A 13708-nucleotide genomic window follows, 5' to 3' on the forward strand; every position below is an offset into this window, starting at 1 on the left:
CTTTTAAATTCCTTTCTTCAGAGTCCATTGAAGATCCTTCTCTGGAGGATTGCCAAAGTGCAGACACTTCTGTATTTATAAGTTGAAGATGGTGTAGAAATAACATTTAATATATTCCATATATTTCCTTTGGGTGTGGGGTAAATAACAAGTGTTCACCTCAAGACATCTGACATATTTTGGATTATTGTTGAGAAATGTGGAAATGTTCCAGAACTATTTAAATTTATAACCATTATTATCTATTCCAAAGAATCTGATTTCTTTTTGCAACAACCCAGTAATTATATTTTCCCATTCCAGATTACTGAGAATTACTCTCTTTTTACACACTGTGCTATGGTGTTCACATGCTTCTTTTTCACTTCAAATACAACTTACTTTCTTTCCTAAACCCAAGTTTGTATCAGGGTGGAGCAACAGTTTTGGGTTTAGTTTAGTAGATTTTGGCTGCATATTAGAATATATGAATGCGAATAAGAAAATTCTAATGCAAAATAAAAGATATGAGGCCTTTTTGTTTGTTTTGAATAACCACATGTTACCTGAAATGGAATCATTTGTTGGACTATGCTGCTGCTGAGGTGGTTAGCACAATTTTTATATTTTAAATTGACACAAAATAAAATCGCTTATCATAAGAGGAGAGACAGGAGGGTTAAAGGATAAAACTACTAATTTTTAAGGAGCATTTTCTATTGAATTGCTTGCATGTGACAGAGCAGTTACTGGGGTCTTTTACTTGCATAATGTGAGGAAAGAGGTGGATACCACAGAATGCTGGAAAATTGGCAAATACAGTGAGAAACCTTTGTATCAGCATTGCATGTAAAGATCATTCCCATCAGCATTAAAAAGCAAGCAATATCTTTTTTTTTTTTTTTTTTTTTTTTTCCCTGAGGAAGATGAAGCTTTAGTTTTGCTGTCAGCCTTGCAGTCCAGGAGAGAACCATACCATCCCTCCCTAGCTAAAGGACATCTTGAATTGAAAATATTTTCCTAGTTCCCAGATGGAGAGAAGGAGGGCTTGAACTGTGTGAAACGTAAATTCCAGTGTTTATTTAGAAAGAAAAAAAGTTACTTTTTTCTAGGCAGTAGAGGGAATTGATGTTGCAATGTGAACAATAGGTAATAATTACTAAGTATTCTTGTTCCCTTATAGCTGTAGGAGGCACCAAAGCGATTTGTACTGCCAGTGAAACTACCAGCCAAAGACTGTGGGCCTAGCTGGTTCAAAAAGTGAATAAGTAAATAAATGAGGGCATGTTTCCTTCTACGGTCAGTGAATAAATAAAACACATCTATGGAGCTGTGTTTCACTTACGCCAAGCAGAAACTTTCAAGTTCAAGGTTTCAGTTTTTCCATTGTTGTAACCCCACTGTACAAACTACCATTGTTTTTCAGTGGAGGAATTCATATTCCCAGATGCAGTATTTCTGAGCAATACAGCAGTAGCCTAAAATGATACAAAGTATTTGTGCAGTATTTTGAAAGAAACAAAACAGAATTACCTTGGATGCAATAGGGATTTCTATTCTTTTGCTTTCTTAAATTCAGATGAGATTTTTCTTTGATTCTTCCATTCAAGGGCAGGCCTGGAAAGTTGAGAACATACTCCTACCAGTACTGGTCCAGGATATGTGTGGTCTAGGATCTCTTGTTGTATATTTACTCCCATGACCTGGAACAAAGAATTTTTCAATTTCAGGTGGTTAAACTTGGTATCTGTAAAGTGTTTTATGTTGTCCCTGCATGCTAGTTTTGCCTAAGCACACTTTCCTTACGTCAAAGAACAGTTATACCCTACCAATTTTCCCCCTTCTCCAGTGCTACTTTTTCTCCCCCTTATTTCACTTGTACAGATGGGGAAATAGATGGGATATTATCACCAACCTGAGTGTGTGGGAACAAATACTTTAAGTTACAGGGATTTTTTGAAACTTCACGTTCAACTGTGGAACCAAGAAGGAAGAAGAGAACAGCAGCCTAATACTTCACCTTCAGCTCTGTCCAGCAGGGGCAAAGGTAAATGGCTTTGAAGACATACGTAGCTTTTTAGCTCTAGATAAAATTCTGTGATCTGCCTTCCCCCTACTTCATTAGTCAAGAAAGGAATTGAACTAATTCTCAAAGGAATTGCCCCACTCATTGGCAAAAGGCTTTTTGTTGTCTGTCACAGGCTAGTAGTAAGCTGTGGTAAAAAGAAAAACCTTCATACTTTGACAAGCATCTTATTTCTTGGGCCCTTCCTCTGTGCTCTCTCTCTCTGAAGGCTCTTCAGTCTCTGCCATGTAAGGGGAGAGGATGGCAGCATAGGATGGTAGTTGAAATTGATTCTCCTCCAAGTGTCCCCTCCTGCTAATGGGATGTTTACAGGAGGCACACATACCTGTTAGACCAGACAAGGCTGATGACAGACAAGGTATTTTGATCTCTGTTCTTGCTGCCACTGAAATATTTACGAGGCTCAATCTCCCAGGCTTGTGCTGTACCACAGCATTTAATAGCCCTTATGTCCCTACATATTAGTGAGCCTCCTTTACTAACTAACTAAGGGAAAGTGAGGGGTACTTCTGCTGCTTAACCTTTCCATTTGTGTTCCACACGTAACTGGGCTTTGTTATGCAACTAATGGACAAAACCTTCAGATGAAGGGGCAGATGTGATGTTGATGCCATGGTGCTTTTGTCTACCATCATGCTGGAAATCTGCTTTCTAATAAAAGATGATAGTTTCCTTTTGCTATCACAGCCAGCTCTCTTACTTAAACATAATCAAAGGTGTGACTAGTTTAGAAAAAGTAAAGGGCAATATAGCTGGGAAGGAAAGACAATGCAATCAGGTGAGTTTTTTCTCCTGCCCATACTGTTGGTAGTCTCTGAAACAGTGACACTTAACAAACCTGGTGGTACAGTAATCAAACACACTTACTTTTGGTGTTTGACAGCTTTACATACTGAAAGTAAGGTATAGACTGCTGTGCATGCCTGTACACATAGCTGATGCATTATTGACTTAAAATTTTACACCATTTTTTGATCAGAGTGTAGCAACTCACTTGACATGTCATCTGTAAAATACCTTGCAATACACACATTCAAATATCTTCCATTCAGCTTTAGACAAATAACACTGTGTTAAATCCCAGTTTCCTTCACTGCCACTTTGGAACCACCAGTCAAGTGTATCAAAGGAATGTATTTTCTTATACGCCACTAGATTTTTTCACTGATTAACTTATTTGCGCATGCACACTGCTGAAATTATCAATAGTGTATTTGAGTAACTATTCTTAGATAACAATTCCCAAGTATAGATGGTTCTCCTTGTCTTGTTCCGTGGTTGACTGTTACTGTCTGGTGATTACAGAAGGTAGTCTGGTTCTTACAGAAGGAACGGGGGTACCTGAGTGTTGGTAGTTGGCACGCTTTTGGGGGCAGCTTTTTTTTCCAAAACATGAGATGACTATTCACTTTTTTTCCCTGCATGCAACTTAGGACTAGCTTGTTAATAGTGAAGCACACCTCCCTAGTTTCCATGCCCCTCTGACAGGAAAACCAGCATGGATCACTCAGTTGTGTTGAGAAAAGGGCAAGTCAATTGTTGCTTTGAATGAAGCATGATTGTACCAGTCACTGGTGGTCTTTTCCTGAGAGCTGAATTGTCAGAGTCAGGATGGAAGGGCATTTCAGCTTTGTAGTTTACTACAAAGCCAGTTGCAGTTTACCAAAAGGTCTGGGCAAAAAGCATAAATCATTCTGTAATCTCATGCTGACATATGGTATGTAAATACCATGATCCACCCAAAGGGTAGCCAGAATTATAAATGTACTTTCTAATCTCCTGCTGAAATGAGCACTCAGTATAACACAGCTGTAATCTAATAGATATTAGCAGCCTGAGAATGTACAGCAAGACCTTAATAATTCAGTATTGTTCAGTTGGCTCCATCTGACTTGTAATTAGCCCGATAAGGGTTGTGCCTCTTGCAGTCAAGCAACTAACTGCATTAGTTCAGTATCAAAAGAATTTTCAAAGCCTTGACTACCCAATATAAATAGCCTACAACATTTTACTTCTTTTTTTTTTTTTTTTTCTTTTTTTTTTATCAAACACTTTGAAGTCAATGTGCAATGCAACAAATTTTCATAGGGGAGAAGAAAAATCCAGATTTTTTTACAGCAATTTCCATTCTGAATGCTCAAATATATGACAAATTCAGGCCATGCAGCACTCCTGGTACGGCCAAAAACTTTTGAATGTAGCTTTGGTTTCCTCTCCCTGGGTTCTTCTGTTCCTTTTGTAGATCAAAGTCATTAAAAAATCAGTAGAAGTTGTTGCAGTGTTGACCACAACAGGCATAAAAGGGGGAAGGCTTATTTCATGGGTCTCATGGGTTTACTTTGATGTACAGACTTACCCTGGAGCTCCTCTGGATGCATGTGACTTGTGGAGCCATCCTAGCTGCCCATGACAGAAACCAGACATCTTTTCCAGGATGAACAGCTGAGCTGATGAAGCAAGCAAATAGAGGATAGTGAAGTGAAGGTGCAAGCAGCAGAACTAGAGAGCAAGAATCTCACCCAAGCTGTGGAAAGGTGATTTTTTTTTTTTTTTTTTAATAACAGTCATGGAAAATAAATATTTTTGTCCCAATACAGAGCTTACAAATGAATAAGGCGATGACACTGATAACAAGGCAAAATCTTGTCTCTGTTGAAAAAATGTGAGTTTATGCAGATGATTGCGTTTCTTTAAATATAAGAAATAAAAGCTGGGCAGACTTTTTTCTTTTTCCCCAAAAAAGTACTGCTCTGAAATGCTAAGAATCTTCAGTGGATTTTTTTAATGCAACTAACTGACAGCCTGACCTGTGCACATACTGTGTGCTCTGTGGTTTAGGAGGTTGGTGGCAAGATTGGTGCAGAATCTGCTAAACTCCCTTTAGCTTTTGCAGAGTGTAACATGCCAAATTCCTACAAGCATTGGTGTGAAATATTTGAGTGTTTGGGGTTTTTTTGTGCTTCTGTTGAGGAGCTGCTGCTGAATCTAAAATAATTTGATTATCTGGCTTGAATGTATTAATCTCCATTTTGATAGCAAAATTCACTCTGGGATAGCATGCCTATTAGGAATCCCCCAGGAAGAAAAGAAATGGTGTCTGCATGTAATAGTAAAGGTTCTACAAAAGGTTAAACTTTGCAGAGCTATGGGAATTTCTAGAATGAGTTGCTCAATATTAGTGGCAGGTCTTAGAGTAGAAACCAATGCAGGAACTAGCTGACTTATTTAAAGAGTATTTTATTTCAGGACAAAAATGTGCTGTTCTGTGACTCAAGGCAGAATTTCTTCACAGCCTGATTCATTATATCCATGGTCTGATATGGTCTGCTTGTTTGTCACAATTAAGTAATAATTTATTCTACCTCCTGAGGAGTGAAATTTGGCTGCTGTGTGTAAAACACTGACTCACCAGTATTTGGAAAACAAAGTAGATGTTTTCCGTATTTTGTTGCCCATCAAAGTTGGTGAATTATGTTTTGGCTAGTCCATGGCAACTACTTCACTGGAGTGTGAATTAATATTGTAGCTCCAGGAGTTTGATGTTAAAATTGGTTCTCACGAGAGATCTTAAGTAGGAGTATTGTTTTGAATAGTATCATGACATAACCATCTTAGAAACTCCTTAAACACATCCATAGTTCAATTTTTTTCTGAAACTAAGACCACTGCATCTTTCACTTAGTTGCAGAGCACAATGTAAAAACTCCTTATCCAATCCAGTCTACAAAAGAATGTATTTTCATGCTTTAGATAATTTCAGTCAATCTTGGAAAATGTAGCTATACAACATACAAAAGTGACAACTCCAACACTCACACACAATATGAGCTGTTGAGAATCACTGTTATATTTACCAACATTTCCATATCCCTGTCAGCCAGTTCTGCACAACTGTTGTCCTCATCATAGTCAGCAGCACCAACAGAGATTCCTCTCCTCTCCCCAGCTCGTCCCCGGGGGTGATTCTTCTCCAGTTTTACCCTGGCGTGGCTTCAGCGGGAAGCATTCCTCATCCCTCATCTTTGGGAAGAGGGGGATGTTGCATCTTCCTTCCTCCAGCTGGAATCATGTATTCAGGTTGCCAGCCCAGCTACCTGAGAGAATGCCAGTAGTGGCTGTGTCTACTACAGAATCTACAAGGTTTCTTCCAGACTTTGGATTGCTTGCCTGTCTCCTCTTGTACAATTCAAGGGCTCTCGTTTCAGAATTTATCTTTCACCCTGGATATACATCCAGAAATAGTTTTTAAATTTGCCATTAGAATGCTTGGGTTACATCTTTCTCTTGTAACTTTGTACATAAAACTTTAGTTACAAGTCTCAGAAGCTTTTCAAACCTGCTGTACTAAAAAACCTCATCATGCTGTGAGCAAGAGTGGCTCCAGTCTTAACAGACAGCCCCACTGGGAGGAGAGGAACCTAAAGCAGAGGTTAAATACTTCATGTAGGGACCTGCAGGGAGCATGTGCAGTCAAGGGGAAGCAGTACATCCAAATGCCACAGCCATACAATTAAAATTGCAGGACCATCTGTAATCTACTTGTTGTGATAAATAATAATAAATCACAAAAAAAATAGCCTAATCTTGGTTTTGAATTTCAAAGAACTTAACATGCTGAAAAGGAATTATTTTTCCTGGATGAAGTCTGTACTGCTTTTGAGAACCAAGGAAGGCCATACCAGTAAAGATTTTTAACTAGGTGGTATTTCTACTTACAGACTGGGCAAAGACTGAGGCTGCAATGTGAGCTTACTTTTCCTGATCCATGCAGTGAGGTAACAGATAAATTATGGAATGAAGATCAGGAAAGGCAAATCTTGCAGGTACAAGCACGGGTGCTGTCAGCTTGGGTTCCCTTTGCCTTACTGGTGGGAGCAAGGCCCTCTGCCTTACTAGGCCTGGCTTTCCTCTTTCCCTTACTGCTTTTCAAGGGGCAAGGGGAGCAGTGTCACAGGTTTCAGCCTTGTGAGTGCCTTTTGGAGTGCTGTTTGAGCCAGGTTACTAGCAATGTTGCAGTTGACTGTATATACAACGAAATGGAATGGTGTCTTGCAAGACTTAGAGCTGGACAGGGGAGAGGATCGACGGATCACACAAACAAATCACTTGGAAACTTGTGCCCCTGCACACCTGAGCCACCATCCTGAGTGCTGCTGCACTTTGCTAAATTGGACTGTAGTACCTGCTGGTCCTCAGGTTGCATTCTCCTCAAGTTACTCCTAGATCTGAGTCTAGGAGAATCTCCTAACTGGTGAAGTTTACAGAAAGTCAAAGGGTGAGAAAATAAAAAAGATCTGACATGGGAGGGAGCCCAGGGTTAGATCTTAAAGGGCAAATATTTTTCTGATGTCTTATTAGACATACTCTCCAGTGCATCTTAGTAGCTGTAGACAGAAAGTAAAGCTTTCTTTTATCTTTCTGGAATTGGAATCATAGGTGTAATTTGAGTCTGGATTTTTTTACCCTTCTGTCATATGAGCTACGACCTACATCTCAGCACTGGAATAGGGAGAGCTCAGGAAAAACAAGGTGGGGCAGGGAAGAAGGAAGAGCTTTGCTTTCTTCTGAGACAGAGTCCTAGAACCAGGAAAGACCATGAGGTTCTGGGATAGGAGGAGGATTTTTGCCTTTAGTGACAGAGACCTAACCTCTTACCCTGAGACCTCATAGCCCTCTGTGCTAATCTGCTCTAGTGTTTCACCCTTGGAGTTTCTCCTACAAGCCATTTAGGTCTCTCCTCAGCAATTTTAGGCTTTGCTCTTCTGTGGGCTGTTTGCTATGGATAGGGAGGACATGTTCCTGCCTTTTTTCCCTGCAGTACTCTTTTGAGTATTTGCTGTGTTCCAGTTTTTCCTCAGGCTAATAAATTCTCTGAGGCTCTGCTTGGAGGTCACTTTTAGAGATGTCCAAGGCAGTGTGTTTAGTTTATTTTTTTCTGTCCCTGGGGAGTTGGGACCTGAAAATGGTCATAGTCATAGTTTGTTCACTGATGTTTGCATGTGAGTGTAAGGGATGGATGACATCAAGTATCTTGTATCAGAAAATCTAATTATGGATTGTGGTATGATGTTTTCCAGCTTTTCAATGTCATAGCTTTGCTGATTCATATTCCACTCCATTTTGCATTTGCTTTATTGATTTTTTTTTTTTTTTTTTTGCTTACACATAGAAACTTGCCCACAGCCCTAGTGCATTGTGGCCTATTTTTCTCAGACCATTTCTCTAATTTGTTAAAATGATTTTGAACTCTTACCCTGTTTTCTAAGGTACTTTTAGCTCCTTTCAGCTTTGCATCACCTGCACATTTACTAAGGACTTTCTTTTTACTATTGCTGACTTCACTGATTAAAAATTTGAATTGCATGAAACAGGACCCATTCACTGAGTTGCCTGTTTGAAGGTGAATCACTTTCTAGGTGTGATTTCTGTTTGTTTGTTGCCAGACCAACTCTGCACCTACTCCAAAGCAGTTTCATCCAGCCACATTCCCTTTTTGGCATATGAAAACATCCTACAAGTCTGAATATGTCACCATTTGAGCTGATACCAACAGCTTTGCCAATGCTGTCAAAAAAATATCCTGATTTTTGCTTTGTGGTTGCTGAGCCTTGTGCCAAACCAGTTTGCCTTGCTCACCTAGAGGTGGTGCTTGCTGCTTCCCATGAGGGGAAAGGTTGGGTTTGCCTGTTGGATGAAGAATTGGGAGGCAAATAAACAATATTTTCATTAATTTCTAGCTAATCATAGCTAACTACTAAGTCTAGGGTGATCTTTGATACTTGGCTGCAGTTAGATGATTTTTTTCTTTTGTGTGCAAGCACTCTGAACATACTTGTTCAGTCAACCACAGTTCATTAATTAATATGGATGACAGCTCTGTGTACTGAATCACTAAAAAGAAATTCCGAAAGGGACATACATCTCATTGGTACCAAGCAGCCTCCAGAGCAGGAAGGACAGGGGTCTCTTCATGCCGACTGCTTTGCTCACTCCAGGCTCTGGCCATTCCTGTGGGAATCCAGTTCAGCTCTCATCTAGAAACAGGTGATGATGGTCAGATTCAGCCCTGGCATTTAGCAACCCTTCTGTCTTCCTGTTTTCTCCTTTCAGATAAAATTATATCACCGTGGTAATCTTGGTGCAGGTGGAGTCTTGTCTCTGGAAGAGCAGCCTGCCAGCTGTGGGGCTACACAGGATATGAGAGCCAGAAACTGCCAGGGACAGAGGGCATGTGCTCGAGCTGGCCCTGGACTCAGCGAGTTAGAAGAACAATTCGCAAATTCAGCACAGTCAGTAAGGAAGAAAAACAGACACAGTAAATAAAGAAATAGGCAGAGGGGTTTTTAATAGTCATTCTTGGGGACAGAGCTGGAATTTAAAAGATTGTGGCAGTACTTGTACTGATGGCCATGGTCTGTGCCCAGCAGCAGGTGAGTGGGAGATTCCAGGAATCCAACTCATTTCCATTATCTTTTTCTTTCTTAAATAAAGAAAAAAAAAGAATTGAGCAAATTTGCCTCTCCTGTCAAGTTACTCGCCCTGCCCCTGAAGTTTCCCAACACTGCGCTTGCATTGGATCTCAGGCTCAACATTTCCCTTCAGCTGCTGCCCTCTGCAAGGGCTGTTCAGGAGCGGCTGGAGCCCCGACAGAGCCGTGCGGGCACCGCTGGCACCTGAGCGCTGCCGTCCCTGCCCGGGGCCGGCCCGCTCGCCCCGTGCCGGGAGACAAAGGGAGCCGCATCTGAGCCCTGCTGAGGCTGCACTTGCCGGAAGAAACCTAACAATTCTTATTTACCAAATTGACAAAATCCTATCATTGCAATTAAGGGGATATGTAATTAACTGTGTCTTAATTACAGCAGCTGCCACTTCATCTGAATGCAGCAATTTGCGGAGAAACCGGGGGAGATGTTTTAAATTCGTGTGTGTAAACAGCGGGAGCACAAACAGAGCGGCGTGCGCGGCTCCCGAGGGCGCGGTGCCTGTCCCGGGGGCACGGCCGAAGGCAGAGGCTCCCCAGCTGCCAGCCTACCTGGCCCTGGTGGCCTCTGGAAATCCCTCGGGAGGCAGAGAGCTTCAGGAAACCCTGCCGCAAACCCATCGCCCCGGGCCTGTACTCGAGCTGCAGGGCTGAGCCCCGCGCCGCAAGCCCTCCTGGCAGAGGAACGCTTTGAAGAGCCTCTCCCGACTCCCGGCCTCTGTGGCAGCGCAGCCCCGGTGCGTGTGCTGAGAGCACTGGGCGAGGTGAATTTCGTTTGGTCTCTCGCCGTGCACTTTCGTGGCTTCATCGCTCTGGGTCGGCAGGAGTACCTTTGCCAGCCTGTGTCCTCTCTGTCCCCTCTGACTGCTCAGCCGGGCTGACCCCATCCGGCTCCCGCAGGTCTGCGTGGTGTTTTAAAAGCCTCTGCACCCTTTGCTGCTGCAGCCCCCCGTGGCTTACGTGGGTCACTTCCTGGGAGCTGTTGTGGACTTCCCAATGCGGCAGAGTTTTCCCTGCTGAGGTACCCAAAAGGTCAGGGTGTTTGCAGTTGGGTTTTGCCACCTTTCCAGCCCACCTCAGTGGTTGCCAGCTCCTGCTTCCTGCCTGTAACCAGAACTTGGTGACTGGCTGTGCTGGCTTAAGGTGGTGAGCTGTGACAGAGTGGATGCGGTTTTGGATGTGATTTTCCATATGTGGAGATGTAGCATGGCTTTCCCTGCACTTCCCAGGCAAGAGCCATGGGCGCTCAGGAGGTGGTAGGAAGAGGGTGGTGCCCTGCTGGGATTGCTTCCCAGCTCTGCTCCCCAGATGTGACTGCTCCTGGAGATCAGGCAGAGAGGCTGTGTTATCCCTCCGTACCTCAGTTTACTCCTGTTATCACAGAGCATCTGTGCCTCAGGTACAGCTCACAAATACTGAGCTAAGCCCAGAAGCATTAATTGCTGAGCTACAGCTTGAAAAGAGCCTTGCACACCCCCTCTGCCACTGCTAAATAGGATTACTGTGACAAAGGCTGAGGACTGTGCCTGCTCAAGTTGGCAGACATCATTGGGGCTTCATAATTCAGCTGCATTGATTTGTCCTGTATATTTCACATGTGAAATATAGCTTTTCTCTATGTGCTGTCAAGTCAGCACAGGAAGGATATCCTGCTTGGTGCTAGCAACATTCCTCTGGTTTCCTAACTGAAATCTAAACTCTTAGTGTTTCAGTAATGGACAGCATCACAAAGACTGGATTATTAATACATGCATCAAAAATTTGAAAATATGGGATGACATCCTGTCACTATTTAAATATGGCAACAACCTCCATGGCTGCTGGTGTAACCAGAATTTCACCAGCCGGCGCTACTCAGCTGTCACACACTCTCTTTACATCGCTCTGGGGGCCTCTGCATTGCAGTCAATGGCACTTGGATAAAAAGACACAGTTTAACTTGTTAAAATTTGTTCATATTAATCTCTTAAAAAGCAATTAGTCATTTTAGATGCCCATGCTGAATCAGACTTTATAGAAACCTACTACTGTTCCTCTTTCCGTCTTCTGTGGGATGGAGCACATGACCTGCATGGTGTTTTTAATACCAGTTACATTTGCATGGATACGCAGCCTTTGTTTCATCACCCTTCAGGTTTTACTGCCCACTTTTGGAAAGGTAAAAGGATATTCTCACTCAGTAATTTCCTTGGGACTTGTCTGTGGTGTTACTGGTTGTGGCTTGGGTACAGTCTTAACAGGAGAAGTAAAAAAAAAAAAAGAAGAAAACAAAGCAGCCTTTCAATTTTTTTTTAAACAAAGGTGGAGTGCCTAGGCAGGAGTGATGTAATTTTCACAGCTGTGGACAACTTCAGCTTTCACTGATGCATTTTGTGGGCTCTAGTATGGGTGCCAGTAGTCAGGCTTTTGGTAACAGGATTTGGAAATGCCGCCCAAAGGTTCCATTGTCATCCAAGTGACCTTAGCAATGATGGCAAAAGTAATGCAGAAAACCAGACACCAGAAAAATACCTTTTCTCCATGTTCCCTGTTTGATAAGTGCATGGTTTAATCCCACCCTGCTGCCACTACCACCTTCATATGATGCATAAATACTGTCAGCACAGGCACGTACTGAAGACTTCCCTCAACCCTGCCAGAGGCTGAGTGAATTACGTTCGCTCTCCTGCGTGTAAACCTGGAGAGACAAACCTATGGTTGGTCACACTTAGGCACTTCATATTTGAGCACCAGTCATGCAGTTAAAAATGATTTTTTTAACATCAAGGTGTTTGACAACAGTGAATGTTCCATAACCAGGAAGTGGTGTGGCAACACGGTTGATCTGTGAAAGCCCTCCCTACACCTGTCCCTGTTGTTTCAGTAGCTGAGATCCCTGGATCAGAGGGACTTGCTGGTTTTTCCTACTGCACCCACCCAACCCACACCATGTCTGTTCCCCAAAGGCTGGTCCCTCTCTGCTAGAGGCAGGCAGGGGCCGCTGGCTCTATCAAATCACAGAGTATGAACAAAGGACTGTGAAGAACTGGAATGAGATCACCAAATCCATTTGATTTGTTTGGTATTTGAGCCTAGGTCTTCTGGGTCAAAGTGAGTGCATTAACCCACTGTGGGAGTTAATTCCTTGCCTAGTCATTATTCAGGCATCATTAAATTATGCATTGTGCTGGAGGTCAAATCAGATTACTCTAAAGAATTTGGAATGGGAAAAATGCTGGGGTTTTTTCATCAGCCAAATGTTTGGTTATCTCAGTGTTTAGCTATTTATATTGTGCCTGTCACTGTGGCATGTCACTCTATACACAGAGGGATGCTCCAAATCTCTTATTATTTTAATGGCATTAATGTTCTTCATCTGTGGGAAAAAAAAAATTCCCTCTGGAAGATAACAGAGTAAGTGGTTTAACACAAACAGTGGATCTGGGAAAACTGCTCTCCAGGGCTCACTCAGGCAGAATGTCCCACAGCTCTGCAGTGGGACAATCACCTGGGCACACCTGGAGATGCTCTGGCTTGTCCCCACAATGCCAGGGACAAGCACCCACTATTGCAGGAAGGGCTGACCTGCAACAGCAAGAAAAGTGAAGGAGGGTGCCAGCCTGGATCTGACCCTCACAGAGAGGAGGAGGAGCAGCACTGAGCGGCTCTCAGCTCTCGTGCATGAGTGTAACTTTGGCGCAGAGCTCTCCTTGGGAGGCGTGAGGTGGGTGCCTCGTTCAAATCATACGCTCTGGCACCAGGGCGGAGAAGCAACACATGGGCTGGATCGAGGAGTATTCTTTTCTTGGCGATTCCTAAAGATACAACTTGGATCTTTGATCCAGATATGTAATCCAGACATATGCTGCCCTTACCACAGAATGGAAAGATGCTAGGATAGTAGCTCCATGCTGGAGGGGATCAGTGAGGCAGAAGCAGGAGCAAAGGAAGAGTGCAAGAAGTCAGCTCCCACCCCAGAGAAACCTGTCTGGCTTTCTGCTTGTGGCAGTAAGGGGAAAGGACCCAGGAACTGGAAGCAACTTGAAAACCAGGTTGAACTAGTCTGTTACTGTAAAATAAGATGATAGTCCCCTTGGGACACACAGTGGCTGGGAAGGAAGTCTAAACATTGAGACTATTTTAGTGCTGAGTGACACAGGTCATAGTCTCGGTGTCTGGCACAC

The sequence above is a fragment of the Vidua macroura genome, chromosome 3 (genome assembly GCF_024509145.1).
Source record: "Vidua macroura isolate BioBank_ID:100142 chromosome 3, ASM2450914v1, whole genome shotgun sequence".
Lineage (NCBI taxonomy): Eukaryota > Metazoa > Chordata > Aves > Passeriformes > Viduidae > Vidua > Vidua macroura.